Genomic DNA, 21,607 nt, shown 5'->3' with positions numbered 1-21,607 from the left:
AGAATCCCAGATGATGAAGCATGCAACCTCGGTGGGTGATGGGATTACATCCTAATTGAAGGACTTCTTCAGAAGTACCCTGAGATCACTGTTGCGCTCTGTTTTTGGCATAGTGGCTCTTTCAGACCCGAGTATATCTTGTGCTTGACAGTTAATATTTAGGGATACAATCCTCACAGGTCTCTAAACTTCCCAAGGATCCCCCTTTATCTTGTTATATTAATTGTTCCTAAGCAGCATCGGCTGTGGGTCCATTCCTTTTGCCTTCAAATTCAAGTGTACAATTTTCGTCAGCTCTGGCAGAATTGTTCATATCAGTTTCAGTACCTATTTTGCATTTTCCCATTTTTTTAACATCATGACTAAGTTAACAGTCTTGGCCTTTTATGATACCACAGTTCAGGCCATACTCACAACACCTTGCATTATTGACACAATCCAAAGTGGGGCCAGCGCACAAGGGGATGATTGGGGGAATCTCCTCATTCTCAAAAGATCCCATTCGCTCACTCAAATACATGACGCAATTATGATGGAATATGTACGTGGGAACTGTGCCCCAACAGGGTTGATAGTAACCAACACACCTAGACTGATTCTGGATGACAAGTAATTTATGAAAGACTGATCTCTCATTGCTAGGTGGTGCATAAGAGACTGGCTGATTTTAATAATCAGCACAGCTAAACGCATCGCCGATAATATCCTGATTGAAATCCAGACGCTTGAGACACACATAAAATCGATCATCTCTGTGACCTTACACAAAAAACAGTCTGAGTAAACTAACAAATCCAATAAGGAGTTTAAAGACTCACGTCTCATTGTCAAAATCATGTTTAGGAAGGATTTGGCATGCTTTACCTTTGAGGAGGTTTATCCATACACCAGCGACAACTACTCTCCACCAGAATTTGGCTGCAAAGACAAGAGATACGGATCACACTATTCGACCTCAGGCAGCAATGAATGGTAGAGTGACTTTGATTTGGCCAGCAATGCTGATTCTCAACGGTGGGGCAGAGCGCGTTGTTATATTTCATATTGGTACCCTAATATAGGTCCAGGGAACATCATACACATTCCCTACATCAGCTCCCATTATTTCATATGAACGAGCCTTATAAGGACATAACTCCAAATAACGACGGAATGCCTTGTAGGGACATCACACCTTATAAGGACTGTAGACTTTTATGGACTAAACCTTTCACCTAGTTCCATGCAGAGGGTGGGTTTTTCCCAATCGATATTGCTAAGACGTCATACTTTGCACATATGAATAATTGATGAGTACACTATCCAGGAGGCATACTTCACCTCTCCCAACGACGCACAAGGTTTAATCCACAACGTCATCCTCATACTGAAGAATGGGTAACACACATACATAGACTGCATAAATACAGCACCTCTTGCTATCAGAGGGTAGGAGGGAACCGAGACTTCAAGGCCAACACACTGACCTGAGACGCTGCAGCTCCAGCATGCCATCGCTCCAGCTGACAGCGGTCTGATGATCCCTTGCAGGGTGTCTAGCTCAAGTCCAGAACAAAGTCCCCGACTGTCCCTATGCAAGTATGGGGGTTCAACTCAATCTTAGCATGATTCTTGGCTCATAGGCTCTTAGGCTTAGGCTATGTAGCACCTACTCACATGCTAGGTACACTTAAGTACATCTAGTTAGGCATCTTAGGAGTATGCACTTTATTTTATAAATGCATTTCATATTCATGTATATGTTCGTGACTATTGCAAAATGATAGAACAATACTGTACTGCTGGTTCTATATCTCTGATACTGTGTGACAGTTGTAACAGCGCACCTATTCTACATGAGAAGAACTACGGTACAATAAATTCTTATTGTAAAAACGCTCGACTGTTTCTTCTCTGTATCTCTCTGAGAGCAAAACAAGCATGCATGAGTGACTGGGTGAAAAGTAGTATATTGTTTCCACGAGTCTGAGGTTATTGTGTACTGAGGTTGCCAAAAACTAATGTCTCTGATAGCAGGAGATTCTAGTGGCACTGCGAGCTAGCTAATGCAAACCATAGGCTAACATATGCGGCGGGGTGCACGGAGTCAGTCTGCCACCAGACCGACAGTATATGTTATCCGTAAACAGCGTAGGTCCTGCATGACAGGGTACTAATAGGACTACACTACAGCATTACAATCGCTCAAACTGTAGAGGTGGTCCAAGAGGCCCCCATCAGGCACAGTGGTGGGCCCCCAGCACCTTGGGGCTACCCCAACCCTCCTTTCCAGCTCCCCTTGTTATCATACCAGTCTCAATTATTTTCCAACCAGCCTTTTTTAGGGTCTGGCCGTGGACGCTCGAGAGGCCGAAGTAGAAACCACAAGCCCCAGTGCATTGGAGCACGCTGCCCTCCCCGAGGTCCTCTCACAGCCAAGAGAAACAGACCCCACAACCAGGGAGCAGCAACAAGATGATCTAGTGGTGAGCTTGAGAGATCAAGAGATTACCTCTGAGGAACTTGCAGCACTCAACAGAGGACTGAGATTTGTCCCCACTTACAATTGTGATTCCTTTCAAATCGATCAAAAACTGGTGCAGTTGGGGACGTGGCCTGCAGCCGATGGAAATTGCCACCGACTAGCATAGCTCCGGACCTCCACAGGCTTCCTCTGCCATCCGCATAACCATCGGGACATAAAACCACCTATAAACAGAGGTGAAGGCGTCGGAACAACATGGGCCTCTTTCACAGAATTACACCGTGTGAAGTAGCTGCGGCCTGTGCGACATGCCACGACCATGTCTCGACCAGGAAGTTGTGTACATCCTGCTCCCCCCTGCTACACAAGTGCAAGCAACTCGAGAGGTGATCGCACATCGGAGTAACAGATCACCGAGCAATGGATCCAACCACTGCTATGCTCCCAACCCTGACCTCAATACAGACCCCCTCCTTGGGGAAGTAATCACGAAATACAAACCAGCCACGTCTGTGCAGACCGAGGCAAGCACAAATCAGATTCCATCATGTTTGGGAAGGTATGTGACAGCGTGGATTCGAGTGGTGCTGGGGGAGTGTCTTGGCACTTACTGGCAGAAAGGAGAACACATATTGTGGTACACTGGCTGAAGACCCCCCCCCCACTATCCAGCTGCATGAAGGAGAAGTGACCCATCGTGGGGTATGATTAAACTCGCTCCGGGTGGGGAGACCATCTTGGCAAAATGTGGTAGTATTCCAAACACTACTACTGAGCGGCAGTAATTGGCTCCATAACCAGCCAGCACAGCGGTTTGCAGAGCGAAACCAATGGTTCATGGTTATCCTTGTGCCACCGGGAAAAACTAAATAGTCACTCATTGTCAAGGGCCCAGTTCAGCAAGAAGTCACTCCTCCAGTGCCCGCCTGACAGGGGGAGGGTGCAGGCTCACACATAATGACGCCACATTACTCATGATGACCTAGTGATGAAAGGCCACCGCGACAAAGATCGACCAGCTTCGCCATTCGGTGAAACCAGTGACATTATCAACGAGTAGGAAAAGCGTCAGGCAGCGGTGAGTACTTCCAACTGGGAATCTACCACTACGTGAAATCACTACGAGCCTGAACACAATGGGGGGACCTGGCCAGGGCGCCACAAACCAAAGCAAACTTGCCAAATACGCATATACAAAACCCACACAAGATTCACAGGAACGCACCAAGACCACCGTGTTGGACCGTGGCACCACGGCAGAGAAGGAAATTACATTGTAGGACATAATGACTACGCTGAACAATGTACACAAGTCCTTAGAGTCTCGAATAGACACTGTGACCACTGAACTTTCACTAATTCATGCGCACTTCTGGAAACTGAGTTTGAGAGTGACAGAAGTGGAAACAACAACAGAAAATTGTGTGCAGACACTACTGCCCTTAAGTGACACTAAAATGGCTCGAAACAGAAAATTAATCTATGGCTGCAGAACTGGAAGATTATGAAGGCCGCTCTCAGCGCAACTATGCCTGAATCATAGGAGTGCCTGAAAGAACAGGGGGGCCAGCAGTTGACCTCTTCGTGGAGGACCTTATCACGAACCACCCATGACCCTGAGGACTTTCCAACTATTTCTCGGTCGAAAGGGCTCACCGTGTCCCGGGTGGTAGACCTAAGTCGGGTCACCCGCCAGGCAAATACTTCCCCACATTCTTAATTTTCGTGACCAAGACTTAATTCTTTAATCAGCCAGAGCGGCCCCACCGGTACGCTATAAACAAAGCACAATCTCCTTCTTTCAGGACTACATGGACACGGTGGCAAAACAAAGGAAAAACTTCATTGCAATAAAACAAGAACTGCGAAACTGTGAACTTAAATACTCAATGATGTTTCCTGCAAAGCTAAGAGTGGAAGCAGGCGGGAAAGTATGTTCTTTATGACACAGGAAGAGGCACAAGAGTGGCTTGAGTGATGGCGCTGAGTTTCCAAACATGTAAGAGTGGGAAGGAACACTAATGAAAATGCGTCTGGAATGACCCTGTCAGAACTGGGAGAAACCGTGGCTGGAGACGACGTCCCCGACAAGGAAAATTAAGTGGCTACAGGACTCCCTTTATTGGGAACTACCAGACTCAGGTGTACTCTACCACAAGGTCATATATCCATTTGATGATTACGGGACTGACCTCAGTGTTCACAAATGCATCTGAAGCACTGCGACCCACAACTGTGTGATCAATCACACCCATCGCAATCACAGACATGCCTGGAGGCATTCACTGACCTGTTGTTGTAACTGGGCAACATGGAACTGTGGTATCCATGATAACTGCAATAATTCACTTTCTAATTGTAATGTGATGTATAAAGTATAAGAGGATGTCCTGGGGAGGCTACTGAGGGAGTTTTTCCCCCATAAGATGGTACTGGGTAATGGGTATTAAGCATTGTGAAATGTTGGGAAGGCGGATAATTCTTAACCGTCTTGCAGGAAGGCAAGGATGGTGTGTGGGAAAAACAGTTATTTTCATTAGTTTCTGTTTTACGTTTCTTCCTTTTTTTGCTCCAGTCTATGGTACAACTTGCAAACTCACAGGGGCCCAGCGCCTCCATACTACAGTCACAACTACGTTACATACAACTCCATTACCACACAAGATTATGCCACCTAGTCCCGTCACTCCTAAACCCACATGTGCTCAGCACCTACCATTGATATCTTGGAATGTGAATGGCCTCCGGTATAAACTAAAGAGAGGCCTGGTTCTGCAATATCTGAAACGCAGAGCGCCAGCGATAGTCCTACAACAAGAGACCCACCTGGTTGGGGCGACTTGCAAGGCCCTCGATAGGCGAGGCTTTAAATTGGCAGTTCATTCTGAGTTCTCATCAGGATCATGAGGGGTGGGAATTCTAATCAAGAAACAATGCCCGATCATTGTCAAACATACACAAACAGATGACCAGGGCCGGTTTGTGACAAGGCTCATGCCTGTGGGAAGGACGTACAATTAACTTTGTTTTTTTTATAATTGTATTTATTGATATTTTCAGGTAAATGCAAAATACATTTAGTTACAACAAATCAGCATACCAGTTATACATGGCCAGAAATAGACAACTGCACATTTGGTTCATCACAAGTGTCAAATATTGTGCGCCCAATGTAGCAATATGCCCTAGCAAATCCAAGAACAGCTATCATACAACAGCAATCATGAGGTTTACAGTTTTAGGAGTATAGTAGAAGAGCCCAGATCACGCCTCACATGAGCTTCACCATAAACACATCAAATAATCGGATGTATGATGTTACAACGCACACTTTTACAACGCATGCACTTACAACGCATTTTTTACAACGCATAATCCATTACAACGCATGACATTACAACGCATGACACTACAACGCATTTTTAAAAAATACCTTTACAACGCATTTCCATTACAACGCATACTACCTTTACAACGCATACCATTACAACGCATAATATTAAATTGCATTTAAGGTAAGTATTACATAGTATAGGGGTTAAAATTACTTTTCTAACTCCAGGGGGTGCAACAGTAGGGTAAGTGTTGGATAGTATAGGGGTAAAAATTACTTTTCTAACTCCAGGGGGTGCAACAGTAGGGTAAGTGTTGGATAGTATAGGGGTAAAAATTACTATTCTAACTCCAGGGGGTGCAACAGTAGGGTAAGTGTTGGATAGTATAGGGGTAAAAATTACTATTCTAACTCCAGGGGGTGCAACAGTAGGGTAAGTGTTGGATAGTATAGGGGTAAAAATTACTATTCTAACTCCAGGGGGTGCAACAGTAGAGTAAGTGTTGGATAGTATAGGGGTAAAAATTACTATTCTAACTCCAGGGGGTGCAACAGTAGGGTAAGTGTTGGATAGTATAGGGGTAAAAATTACTATTCTAACTCCAGGGGGTGCAACAGTAGGGTAAGTGTTGGATAGTGTAGTGTAATATTATGCGTTGTAATGGTATGCGTTGTAATGGTAGTATGCGTTGTAATGGAATGCGTTGTAAAGGTAGTTTTTAACAATGCGTTGTAGTGTCATGCGTTGTAATGTCATGCGTTGTAAAGGATTATGCTTTGTAAAAAATGCGTTGTAAAGGTAGTGCGTTGTAAAAGTTGCGTTGTAAAGGTTGTTCCCCCAAATAATCACATCGGATCATTACATTTCCCCAGTAGAGTTAACACGCGCCAAGACATCCCCATCCTCACCCCTACGCTCCTGGACCCAAGCAATGAACTGCTCCCAAATGTCTCAGGGTCTCGAAGTAGGTGGCATTAAATCCCAAAATGTGCTGAGTTTGGAATGTCCATATGCTACGTCTTTAATCCATTCTGTAACCGAAGGCTTTCTCCCCCAGTGTACGCCAATCTGGCGTTTAGCAAATAGAAGAAGAGGTGCATGTAATTTGCGCTTCTTAACTGGCCTATCCTTAACGTAGCCTAGCAGTCCTAATAGGAGGATGGGGATAAGGACACGCCAATGATCTGGTTTATTGATCTGAAAATCGTGGCCCAAAACGTGGTGAGTTTTGGACAATCCCAGGCCATATGCATTAAAGAAGCGGGGGTAAACCCACAGCGCCAGCAGCTCTCATCTCTCTGTCCCATACGTGTAGGCCTATAGGTATTCTGTAATACCTATGACGGAATTTTAAATGAATCGGGCGGAGCCTATAGTTTGGGGATAGTTCAGTAAGTTGACAGCAGCAATATTCCATTGATCCTCAGTTATTGCGAGCTCATCCTTCCACCCCTGTAACGCTCTGGGTCGCATCACTGGAGCAGTGTTTTGCATGTTTGTGTAGATTCATGTGACAAGTTTGTGTGGTGATGGTGAATGTAGAAGATCTCTAAGGCTGATAAAGTTGGCAGGGGAGCTGGGAAGTCGTCATGCAGGGCACGACAGGTGGCGCATAATTTATGATATCGAAACATTTCAGCAAATGGTACTCCCTGACCCTCATCTGCAACCGGGGGGCTCTGAATGTGTTATCTGGGTAGAGGTCCGCAAATGTGTGGAGTTTCAGCTTCTGTGGGATCGTCTTACTTATCCCGTCTTTGATGTTTGGCAACATGGGGTTTTGTGCTAATGGAATGAAAGGGGAATACATGATCCGGGTGCCTGCCCGTCTCCGCAACCCATCCCAATCCCAACGTAGAGTTTCTGTGGTGTCAATGTCTTCTCTGGGACATCGATATGACTAGTATAATGCCACCCGGATGGGAAAAGGCACCACCGCGTCGGTGTCTACTGCCACGTGGGGTTGAAAGGGTGTTGAGTGCACCCAATAATGTAAGAACTGTGCTTGTACACACAGTACATCTAATTTCATATCTGGAACACCCATACCCCCCTGCTTTAACGTAAGGGACAATAATTCCCACAACACTCTATCTTACCCACACCAGAGAGATCAGCAGGGAATGTAAGGTTTAAAAAAAGGTGTGCATAAGTATGATTGGAAGATTAACAAGAGGTACAAAAATTTAGATAATACATCCATTTTTGACAGGGCGATCTTCCCTGCTAAAGACAATGGAAGCTTAGACCATATTGTAACCTTATCTTCCAGCCAATTTATGGCATGGCCGTAGTTCAAATTATACACCTCCTGTAGGTCACGACTAATCCATATTCCCAAATATTTGACCTTCTCAGTCTCCCATTTCAGCGGGAACTCAGAGGCCACAATCTTAGTGTTATCTGTTAGGGTAAACATGACTGACTCAGCCCAATTAATGGATACACCGGCAAACCCCCCAAATTTTATGAATTCTCTTAAAATGGCATCCAAATTTGTCACGGGGTCCATAATATATAAAGTGATGTCATCTGCGTAAAGTGAGATAAGGAGGCTTCTGGTACTGAACCCAATGCCCCTAGCCATATGAGGTTTTCTGATACATGCGGTTAGGGGTTCCATAGCTATTTCAAAGAGCAGGGGAGACAGGTGACACCCCTACCATGTGCCTCGCGAAATTGGGAAAGGTTCTGACAGGAGACCGTTAGCCCTAATCCGAGCGGTGGGCATAGTGTACCATAACCAGATCAAATTAATCAAAAGGGGGTTAAACCCCATACGGGCTAATATCGCAAAAATATATGACCATTCAAGTTTATCGAAAGCTTAAGTAGCATCTAGGTATACTGCTGCAGCCTGCACATCCGGGTGGAGGTAGTGCAGTACCGAAAAGATGGTCCGAAGATTATGAGAGGTGGATCTCTCAGGACAAGCAATAAGGGGGAGCATAGGTTGCAACCTATTAGCTATCAACTTCGCCAGGATCTTAATATCTACGATAATTAATGACAAAAGCCAATATGAATCTAGCTCGGTGTCAGGTTTCTCAGGTTTTAGCAAAGTGATAATGATCGTCTCCTGCATTGTTTGGGGCAGTATGCTCAAAGTTTGGGCCTCCTCATATACCACCAACAGACAAGGCGCTAGCTCTTCCACATATGTTTTATAGAAGGCGGTTGTCAAGCCATCAGACCCGGGAGCTTTGTCTAGTGGCAGACTTTTAATCACCTGAGCAACGGCCTCAGAAGTAAACTGAATGTATATATAAACCCTATGAATGTTATTGAACCCAAAGAGCTTCAAGAAGTCAACGAAGAACTGTATACCCTCCGGGCAGCTATCTTGAGTGACTGTATATAAATTAGAGTAAAACGAGGAGAACTCATTAAGAATATCCAATTGGCCCCTTATAATACCTCTTTGTGTGTTAATCAGCTCTGGAATGTTATTAGTAGACCGCAGAGTACGAATCATAACAGCAAGTGTCCGCTCCGGTCTGTCGCCCTCCCCATATCGACACGCTTGGGCATGCTTACCGAGAAACTTGACCTCGCGCTGTGCTTCTTCAGCATAGTCTAGCAGTTTGGTTTTCAAGAGAGCCAGAGTTTCAGTTTTATCAGTGGGAGAGAATTGTGTTTCAAGGTCTTTTATTTGAGATTCAAGTGAGGCAAGCGTGCCCCTAATGGCTTTCAGCATCCCCGCCTCGCGGGCAATACATTGACCTCTAATGACCACCTTGAATGCCTCCCACAGAGAGGCTTCTGTGTCGACAGACCCTGCATTAAGAGTAAAGTAGTCCGTTATATCAGTTCGTATTTCTTCCTTAAAGGCCTCATCCAATAAGGCATCGGAGGGAGTCTCCAGGAAAATGCGCACTGAATGGAGTCTGGGAACGTCAGGCACAGGAGGCATGGAGCGTGAACTGATATAGTTCCTGGCAAGTGTGACACTTCAATAATCCAACTGGCCATATCTATAGATGCTAGCCAAAAGTCCAACCGGGACCAGGCCTCGTGAAGCTCGGAGAAGCAGGTGCCCTCCCTAGTCAGGGGGTTCCTCAAGCTCCAGATGTCAACTAGGTTGGCATCCGTGAGTATGGCATTCAAAGTATTGCTAGCACCGGGATGAAGAGTACGCGCTGTGGCCTGCCTGTCCATATCATCATTCAACACCGCATTAAAATCCCCCCCACAGAACTGTGCTGCACACGGACACTAATCTCGGCCCATATATCTTGGAAGAAATTAGGGGAGTCCACATTGGGACTCTATACGGCTACTATTACTATGGTAACACCACCCAATGACCCTAATAGTATAATGTACCTGCCCTCCAGGTCTGTGTGTACTTCCCTTTCTCTCCAGAAAAGATTCCGCTTAACCAGTACCGCCACTCCACGAGAGTAATTAGAGTATTTCAAAGAATAAATATGGCCCCATCTGTCTTGTTTAAGCTTTGGGGAGGGCTTGGCATTAAGGTGGGTCTCCTGTAGTAGGCACATGTCTATATTATGTCTTTTTAAGTAGGCATGTGCGAGTCTGGATGTTCTGCCATCATTTAAACCTCTAATGTTCCACCTAAGAAAGTTCAGGCTGTTAGCGTGGTAAACAATAATATAGTATGCATAAGATCATATTGTGTAGGGCAGCAGATCATCATCGCAAATCTGGCTGTGCAGTTAGTCCAATAGCATGCAGATACACTGGCAAAACATACATCAACATACCCAACTCTCCACCCCCAACCCACTCCAACCCCCCAATGAGAACAAAAACCCCATCCCCCAAACCCCCCACCTCCCACACCAACCACCAATCAGGTTGTGAACCCCCCCACCCCAACAAACCCATGAATAAATCAAAGAAAGTAGACCATGGGAGATCTCCCAGCGGGGACATGGGTCACTGGCGAATACCCCCGTCACACGACAGGGTGGTAGGGCTTAACCATAAAGCTGGAATCAGTACTCAAAGACATTAAGGAAACATCTGCACAACAACGATGATATTCAGCACCACAAATACCAAAAATAGAATGCAGAGTAAACAACAGCCACACATTCCATAGGAACAGGGTTGCGATATTTGATGAATAGCATGCGATCAATCATGGTCACTGAGGTTGGCAGCGTTATCAGCAGCCTGGGAGGAATGAGGTGAGCCTCACCCAGCACAAATGTTTTTGGCATACTTGTGGGCCGATTTCGCATCTGTGTAAAAGTGTGCCTAGCCATCGTAAGAGATTTTAAATTTGGCCAGATAGAGCATGGCGTATTGGATTTCTGTTTTCTGTAGAAGGCGCTTGGTAGGGAGAAAATCCTTGCGATCAGCCCGAACTAGGGGGGTAAAGTCTGGGAAAATAGAAATGTTATTTCCCAGATATTGGATAGGACCATGAGCCCTGGCTGTTTAGAGGATAGAGTCTCAGTCTTGGTAGTTTAGGATGCGCACAATAATGAAATTGTGAGTCCCCCCAACAGGTGTCCGGGGACTCAAGGATCTATGGGCTCCTTCTACTACAAAGACAGAGGGCTGAAGTAAATAAGTCATGCAATAGTGTCTCGACATAAAGTTCCATTTTGAGAATAGCAGTGGTCTCTGGCACACCGGAAATGCAAAGGTTATTACGCCTCGAGTGTGCTTCTTAGTCATCATTCTTGGCTTGGGTGACTGATAGAACCTTCCCCAGACCAAGGAGGTGCTTTTTCAATTCAGTTTGGAATTCGTTGGCCTCAGTGACATGATTGTCTAGTACATCTAGTCTGGTTTCATGAACATTGACTTGTCGCATTAATGAGTCAAGCCTGGAAGCAAGGGGAACAAGCTTGGTGTCCATGGACCTAAGGCTGGAACGTATGTCCAGCCTTATTGAAAGTACATTTTCTTCCTGTGGATCATTCTGGGGTTAGGACTCCAGGTCTGGCTCGGATGTAGGGTCCATGTTACGAGTGTGGTATTTATTCTCAAACTTGACTGTGGGCTGCTTTGGATCGTTCTTGCCCATAGTGGCTTACGGGATGAAAAGCCCCAATACTATAAACAGCTACTGAGCAATGTGGTTGGGAGTTCCGGGCAGGAGACTGAGTAGGAATGCAATGGATTCCTTGGCCGGGCCCCAAGAGAAACAAACAGGCACAAACCCCGCAGCATAGAGAACAGAAAGAGAGTGCAGGGCTGAGCCAGACCATGCATCCCGCGCCCCAGGCCAGCGCCCACCGTCACACCTCCATGGGCTCCAAAACACCCCAACTACTCTGGCCCCGTTACCTCACACCCGACACGTTACACCCGGCACTCCCGCACCCAGTATTACTGACAAGCGCGAAAGGTCTACGGGCGAGCGTGCATTGGCACAAGGCAAGGCAAGCAAGCCCAGGTGGGCACTCACTGTGGATATAAAAGATATCCTGTATGGACCCGATGGCAGCAGGTTGTCCACAAGTCCCTGGAACTCAGCAGGCCATCCAAATGAGGAAATCACAGCCAGACAGAGGATGGGGACAGGACTCCACCGCCAAGGCCACGAAGAAGACCAATTGCATACCGCACTCAAGAGTCCACATCTCCCCAGCAAATCCTCATATTGCTGTAGAGAAAAGGTTAATAGGCAGAGCACAAATCAACTCCAGTGCCAGCCCACAATTGCGGCCTCCTCCAAGGCCAACTGCAGGCCGAGGCACTCTCCAAGTAGGCCCCGCTCAGCAACAATATCCAAAGAGCCTCGATCACAGGCCTAAACTTTGGGTTCACCAAAGGCTGAACTCGGGCCCCTGCAGCGCAATCACCCGCAGTCACACCACACAGATAAGGTAATAAAGGACAGACAGGGCCTCCGAGGGCTGCTGGCACAAATACTGCACAAATATGTGTGAAAAAATGATGTAGATGTTCTGCAAGCGATCGCTCCCTGCCGTGCAACGGATGCGGAATCCAGGCTCCAGTGTAGGCTATTGCATCCACTCTTAGGTAGCAGCAGGCATCGGAGCAGGCAGCAGGCAGTCCGGGAAGCAGACCGGCAGCTAGGCTGCAGACGTGGGGTGAAGTAATATCTCCGGCGCAGCGCAATGTCCATGTGTACCGCAGTGGTCACACTCCGGGTGAGAAAGTCACAGTTTTCCGGACACACCGCGGCAGCTACCAGCAATTCAGGGCTTCGGTGTCGAAGCTTGTCTCCCTTGATGCAGCAACAGGGAGTCCAGGTGACATGCAGAGATTGGCAGCAGGGTGTGTCACAGGCATCATGCCCGATTCAAGGGCCGCCAGCTGCCATATTCCCTGCAGCGATTCCCGGCCTCGAACTCTACACACGCCTCAGGCGGTTCCGACATTACAAAATAGGAAGGCAGGTGCCACAAGTATTAGGCACAAAAGCGGCAGCCTTTCATGGGAACAGGAGCATGATTCACAGCAGGATGATGCAGGATAGAGAGCCCAGCCAGCAGAGCTCCCTCAGAAAGCAGCCATCTCACTGCACGGCAAAGCCATGCCCCATGTACAATTAACATTGTGACACTTTATACCCCCCTGCACTCCACTCGCTGGAATACCCAGCGCTGAGCGCATTCCTACTCTGGCTTCCAGAGGAAGACCTGATTGTAGGAGGTGACTTTAAAACAACTCTTGATGACACCCTAGACCGAACACCACCAGCGACAACACCACACATATTCCTACCTAGTAGACATCCTTGACACAATAGGATTGGTGGATGTTTGGCATTCACAATTCCCACAAGCACGACAATACACATATCATTCAGGCGAACATAACAGCCTTTCTAGAATAGACCACATACTGGCATCAGCAGATGGTGTGGGAAGATTCAAGGAAATACCACACTTGCCAAGGGGCATTTCAGACCACTCCTTTTGTGTCCATTACATATCCATGGCATACTTCAACAAAACCTTGTATATTACCAATCTACCGACACTACAAAGCACTACTTTAGCGAAAATGAGTCCTCGGTCTCCTCCTCCCTCACTTTGTGGGAGGCTTATAAGATTGTTCTCCGTGGCCAAGCCATCTCACTGATTACTGATCACAAAAGAGAAAAGGAAAGGACGATAGTAACACTGGAGCGTGAGGTGAGCAACTTAGAGATGCTACACTTACAAAACCCCTCAGACACAAATGTGCACCAACTTCACCTTAAAAAACAAGAATCTAAAGACCACCTATGGGAAGACTAAAAAATGTGACTGACTACTACTTTACATACAATATACGAAGTGGGGGATAAAGTCGGTATGCTCCTTGCCTGACTCGAAAAGCTAGAAAAGGCAGATAGATGGGTGGCTGAACTCCAACTCACCACGGGAGAAATTACAACAGACCACCGAGCAATAAATGACACTTTGGCGCTTCATTATGAGCAGGTATACACCTCAGCAATCACAATACAACAGGCGAAGGCAGATGCAGTCCTCTGTGACATCCAGCTCCCCACACTCACAGAGGACGAGAGTAAACTGCTGGAAACAGAACTCTCAACTGAAGAGTTATGAATAGCGATAGGAAATATCTAATTGGGAAAGGCCCTGGGACCAAACGGTATCCCAATAGAATTGTATAAGTGAAGTGCAACTACGGTCGCACCACACCTATTGAACATGTACAACGCCAGTTTAGAAATGGGAGAGATCACACGGGACCAAAGGACAGTGACGATAGTGGCCATCCATAAGCCCGGTAAACCAGCCAGAGACAGTGCCTCTTATTGACCCGTCTCCTTAATCAATAAAGAAGCCAAGCTCTTGGACAACACCAACCTACTGACCTCCTGGGCCCACGTTAGCGACACTGAAACGCGCAAGACCATGAACTCCATCCACTCAGGATCGCCAGCAGACCCCTGCCCACACCACGTGTTCAACAAAGCAGACGCTACCATCGCACCCCAACTACGAAAGGTCATTAACATCTCCTTCAACTCAGCGACATTCCCGGAAAGCTGGAACCACGCCAAAATCAACACCCTCCTCAAGAAGCCCATTGCGGACCCCAAAGACCTCAAGGACTACCAGCCCATCTCCCTGCTCCCCTTCCCGGCGAAAGTCATCGAGAAGATTGCCAACATACAGCTGACCCACCACCTCGAAGACAACAATCTTCTAGACCTGTCGCAATCCGGATTCAGACGGAACCACAGCACCGAGACAGCCCTCATCGCCGCCACAGACATCATCCGATGCCAACTAGACAATGGCAAAACCTCTGCCCTCATCCTCCTGGACCTGTCAGCCGCATTCGACACAGTCTGCCAGCGCACACTAAGAACGCGCCTCCAAGAAGCCGGAATTCGGGATAAAGCCCTGGACTGGACCTCCTCCTTCCTCACTGGTAGAACCCAGAGAGTCTGCCTCCCACCCTACAGAGCCCAAGCAACCGACCTCATCTGCGGTGTTTCCCAGGGCTCATCCCTCAGCCCGACACTATTCAACATCTACATGGCCCCCCACGCACAATTAGCCCGCCAACACAATCTGAACATCATCTCCTACGCCGACGATACCCAGCTCATCCTCTCCCTCACCAAGGACCCGCACACCACCAAAACCAACCTACACGAGGGTATGAAGGCCGTCGCCGAGTGGATGAGGAATTGCCGCCTGAAGCTGAATTCGGATAAGACGGAAGTCCTCCTCCTCGGCCCTACCCCGTCTGCCTGGGACAACTCCTGGTGGCCAACTACACTAGGAACAGCACTGACACCCACAGATCACGCACGCAACTTGGGATTCATCCTCGACTCCTCCCTCTCCATGTCCAAGCAGGTCACCGCCGTCTCCTCTTCCTGCTTCAACACCCTCCACATGCTTCGCAGGATCTACAAGTGGATCCCGATCGAAACCAGAAGAACTGTGACCCAAGCCCTCGTCAGTAGCCGGCTGGACTACGGCAACGCACTCTACGCTGGAATCCCAACCAAACACCTACAGCGACTACAACGCATCCAGAATGCCTCAGCCCGCCTGATCCTCAACCTCCCACGTCGCAGCCACATCAACCCCACCTAAGAGACCTGCACTGGCTCCCCGTCAACAAGAGGATCACCTTCAAATTCCTCACCCACGCACACAAAGCACTCCATAACTCCGGACCAACATACTTGAACAGCAGACTCAACTTCTACACCCCCGCCCGCCAGCTCCGCTCTGCAAGCCTCGCCCTCGCCGCCGTCCCCCAAATCCAACGAACCACTGCCGGAGGCAGATCCTTCACCTACATCGCGGCCAAGACCTGGAACTCCCTCCCCACCCACCTGCGGCAGACCCAGGACCTGCTCACCTTCAGGAAGCTCCTCAAGACCTGGCTCTTCGAGCAGTAGCAGCAGACCCCCCCCCCCTTCAGCGCCTTGAGACCCTCACGGGTGTGTAATGCGCTTTATAAATACTGTGATTGATTGATTGATTGATTGATTGGCCAAAACATTGGAGAACAGTCTTATGCCACACCTATCCAAATTTGTACACCTGGATCAGTCAGGCTTTATGCCGGGCAGAACCACAGCCTTGAATCAAAGGCACCTGCACAGTGTGCTGAGACACAAATATACCATAGAAGAGGCCATAATACTATCTCTTGACGCACACATGGTCTTTGACACGGTCGAGTGGCCCTTCCTTTTTGTTGTTCTCACACGCACGGGATTCGGGCCTAAATTTTGCACATGGGTGAGGTTACTGTATACAAAACCACTAACTTATCAAGTGGCTAATGGACATTTGTCCAAAGAGTTTCCCTTGGGCCGAGGTACAAGACAGAGCTGCCCGCTGTCACTACTCCTTTTTGCCCTTGTGCTAGAGCCACTGGCGGCCTGGATTCGCACGACCCAATTATCTGCGGGCTCAGCTGGACAGAGGGATGGGAAGATCGCATATCTCTGTATGCAGATGATGTGCTTCTTATATATGGCCTCCCCCAAAGGTTCCCTGCATAAGCTCCTGGATATATGTGATACCTAAGGGAGACACTCTGGACACACAGTTAACTGGAGCAAATCTGTACTATATGTCCTGAGAGAACCGCCACTGATACTACCTACGGGATGTGACGTAAAAGTAGTGGAAGATAATTTCAAGTACTTGGGGGTCTATATCACCTCCGACTCAGAGGACTTTATGACCCTAAATCTTCAAGCACCCCTAAAACGGTTACAAAGAGACACCAAAAATTGGCAATCATTATCATTATTGCTACTAGGGAAAGTAGCACTTTTCAAAATGATGGCACTCCCTAGATTTCTCTACGCTCTAAAAAATACCCCATTTTTAGTTCCCCCTTCCTACTTCCGGGCCATAGAGGCAGAAGTCACCAAACTCCTTTGGAAAGGGAAACCAGCCTGAATAGCTATGACTAAACTGATCAGAACTTGGTATGATGGTGGTATTGCACTCTCAAATATACAAACTTTTTATTGGGAGTCCCAAGTGATAGTAATTAACAACTGGCTATATATCTCACACACGGACCACGCTTACAGACTTGACAGGCTAGAGCTAGGAAAGGGAGGGATTAACCGGGGACTATATAACAAAAGCAAGGCCCTGTTGGGACCGACAAAACACACACTCTATGTATGGCACTCGGTTCTCCGGAAGGCAGGTTGGGACAATCAAATCACACAAGATACACCCCTTTGGGAGACTATCAAGCTAGGTATGCTATGCAACAGCAAAGGATTCCAGATGTGGAACAACATAGGAATATCTAAAGGGTGCTATCTCTAGGCCCAGGGGTAAGTAATCCCCTTCTCACAACTTCAGGAGCAGTATGAGATGGCACCCACGGAACGGTTCTGTTATTTACAGATTAAGCATGCCCTAGAAGTGACTATCCCTCCCGACACTGCCCTCCCTGAAGCCTCGCCATAAAAAGACAGGTTACTGACAGAGCACATGCACAAAAAAGCCACATCCCTAATGTACTGCAAAATTATAAATAACTTACCTGTTCCCACACAACTTCTCTGTGACAAATGACAGGAAGATGTAGGTGACTTAGATGATACGGACTGGCAGGAGGCATTGGCATCCCTGAGGGAGGTGGTAATATCATCTAGGTTGTGACTTCCCTAACTTAAGATACTTCACAGGATCTACTACACAAGGGTCACATTATACAAGATGGGTAAGATTGGCAACCAACTTTGCTTGCGACAGTGCGGGGCATTACTTCTTTTTAAACAACAAGGGTAACCCAAATAAAGTCAGCCAGGGACCTTGGGAATCAACTATTTAACACAACAGTGGTCCCTAGTGGAGAATAGAGATGAACAAGAAGCAATAAATACAGACCCAATCAGTGCTGTATTAGTTAAACTTATCCAGCCAGACAGAGGTTCAATGTTTAATTTGGAAAATATTATTAGGGATTCAGCACACAAGGATACTGAAAGTAGAACACAAGCCTGTGTCCTACTACAAAGACATTAAGACATACAATTGGGGAAACATTTAAGGGAGGCTCAGGCAATGCTCATGGGTTGTTTTCAAGACTAATCATCAATTAAACAAACAAATTGCAAGAAACAACTCTACATAAACAAATAGTGACATCAAAGCGTATGTATGAGAAGTTTTGGGTGTTGACGAGGTTTCGATCCGAGAGAACAATGCATGGATCATCTTGAGGACATTAGATATACATGCCTGTTAATACATGCCTAATTAAGGTACATTAATAAAGCACAATTACAACATAAATTTACAATAGGAGAAGAGGGGGGAAATACATAAAAGGGAGAATTAGAGTGATGTATGTGGGCGTAGCCTCCAATGCTTGATTAGCTATTCAATTACAATAGCAGTGCAGATCAAGAAAATGCTAATAGGGTGAGCACATGCTGATGTGGTAAAGTCACCTTACACATTGACATAACATTCAAAATGCATCCTAGTACATGAAGATTAAAACTGGCGCAGTGACAACGTGTTTAGGAATTAGGGGAATAAGGGGGAGTTGTGTTGGTTGTGTTGGTGGCACAGTGACAAGGTAATTAGGCATGTAGAAAGTGATGCAGTGACTTGGTGTGCAATGCAGTAACTAGGGCAGCGTGCGGATGTTTTGGTAATAGCATGGTGCATATGATGGTCAGCCTGTGCCTTGTGCCAAGGGGGTAAGGTAGGAGCAACTACTGGTAACGGGAGTGTCAAGTGCAGGTTCAGGGCACGCTTAGATAGTATGGTAAGACTTACTTGGATAAAGGTCCTAGCAGGTTCTTGCAGGGTAAACCATCGCGGGGGGAATGGGGGATTTTGTCCTGACTAAGAGAAGGGGACCCGATGTAAGAATCAGAGAACGGTTAAAAGGGAATGAAGGGATTCTGAATATGGGCAAATGTCCTAACCGGCGGTTGAGTGGTCACAATGGCTGCAGTCAATATGGCATGGTTCGAGACTGGTGGCTGCCCATAAGTGTGGACGGCGATGGCCTGTTCCAGGAATTGAGGGCGAATGGCCTCAAGGGCTGGGTAGGGCACGTTCCAACTACGGTTGCCTAGAAAATGGGCAAGGAATGAGGCACGAATGGAGAGCGGTGCAGTGGCGGGGAACTCACGTAAGGATAAGCGGGTGCCGGAGCGAGCGATTATCGTACCATGCGAAGAGCCACAACCATGTGCTCAGTACACCGTGATCGCCTGTGGTAGAAAAGTGCAGGGGGTCAATCTGGGCAGCGGGGGGCAGGTAGCGTGAGGGATCTCAGAAGATGAGTAGCTGGGCTTACCTTATGCTGGCAATGTGACGTGTTGCATCGGGGGTCTGCTTCCAGGAATACGGAGATGGAAGGCAGCCGCACGGGGACTCTAGTAAGATGTGCCGCGCAGGGATAGGTCGGGGCAGAGTCACGTGATCAGGAAGGCTCCAAAGACGTGCTGATGGACTGACTAGTGTGAATGGGGGCCATATCGGAAAGGAGTGAGGCAAGGATGGAATACATGAAGTGCAACTAACCGCAAAGGATTAGTATATGTGCCGCACCAGAAAGCATGGGTGAGTGGAAAGTTATAAAAGATAATGGTGAATTGTGTGCAATAAGAGGCAATAAATACAAGGTTACAAGAAAAAGGATTAATTAGAAGGTAACATTTGTTATTTATACACAGTGTCTCAGGGTAACAGGGAGCAAGCCAGTCTCAAGAGGGCAGTGCTTGCATGAAAGCAGGTTTGAAGAGGGCCAAGGTTACAGGTCACATGCTGTGTTTCAGGTTAAATAAGGACTGTCCAATTTTCAAGGCGATTCAATCCAGTATGGAGGCTATTAGTTCTCAAAATCCATTTTAATTCCTCCTTGTTCAATAGTTTGGATAAATTGCCACCCCTAGGTGGGAGTTTGACCACACTTATGACCGTCCAGCGCATGTCGTCCTCAGAATGTCCAGTCGCTGTGTAGTGATCAACCAAAGGAGCATTTGGTGTCCTGCATCTTACTCTGCTCTGGTGCTGGCATATGCGCATTCATATTTTTTGGGTGGTTTGGCCGATATATATCCTATTGCTGGGGCATAAAATAGCATACACGACATTGCATGTGTTACAGTTGGTGAATGTTTTTCGTTCTACTAGGTATATTTTCAAAGCAGAACTCTTTGCCTTCAATGGTAAGAAAACAAATGCTACAATTGCCACACTTGACATGGTCCGTAGGGGGCGGTAGACCCCACTGGTCGTTCAGTGTGTTAGGTTGAGTTTTTGTGGGTAGGGCTGCGCACACAAGGTGGACTTTGATGTTTTTGTTTTTCTTAAATGCAAACATGGGACGCTCGAGATTCAGAGTGCCTGCATTAAGGACATTCCAGTTTTTTAAGATATATTTGTGCACTGCCCTCTTGAGACTGGCTTGCTCCCTGTTAACCTGAGACACTGTGTATAAATAACAAATGTTACCTCCTAATTAACCTTTTTCTTGTAACCTTCTATATATTGCCTCTTATTGCACACAATACACCATTGTCTTTTATAACTTTCCACTCACCCATGCTTTCTGGTGCAGCACATATACCAATCCTTTGCGGATAGTTGCACTTCATTTATTCCTTCCTTGCCTCACTCCGTTCCAATATAGCCCCCATTCACACTAGTCAGTCCATCAGCACCTCTATCGAGCCTTCCTGATCACGTGACTCTGCCACGACCTATCCCTGCGTGCCTCATCAAGAGTCCCCGGGCGGCTGCATTCCGTCTCCGCATTCCCGGCAGCAGACCCCCGATGCAACACACCGCATTGCCAGCTTAAGGTAAGCCCAGCTACTCTCCTTCGAAGATCCCTCACGTTACCTGCCCCCCGCTGCCCAAATTGACCCCCTGCACTTTTCTCCCGCAGGCGATCACGCCGTACTGAGCACACAGTTGTGGGTCTTCGCATGGGACGATAATTGCTCATCCCAGCACCCGCTTATCCTTAGGTGAGTTCTCCACCACTGCGCCACCTATCTGGCACTCACTCTCCTTTCGTGCCTCATTCCTTGCCCATTTTCTAGGCAACCGTAATTGGAATGTGCACTACACACCCTCGAGGCCATTCGCCCTCAATTTCTGGAACATGCCATCACCGTCCACACATACGGGCAGCTACCGGTCTCGAACCATGCCATGTTGACTGCAGCCATTGTGAGCACTCAACCGCCGGTAAGGACGTTTGCCCATATTCAGAATCCCTTCATTCCCTTTCAACCATTTGCCGATTCTTAAATCACGTCCCCTTTTCTTATTCAGGACGTAATCACCCATTCCCCCTGTGGTGGTTTACCCTGCAAGAACCCGCTAGGACCTTTATCCAAATAAGACTTGCCATACTATCTGCGCGT

Source organism: Triturus cristatus, chromosome 2_1 (genome assembly GCF_964204655.1).
Source record: "Triturus cristatus chromosome 2_1, aTriCri1.1, whole genome shotgun sequence".
NCBI lineage: Eukaryota > Metazoa > Chordata > Amphibia > Caudata > Salamandridae > Triturus > Triturus cristatus.
The sequence above is the reverse complement of the archived record's forward strand: the minus strand, read 5'-3'. Positions refer to the sequence as shown.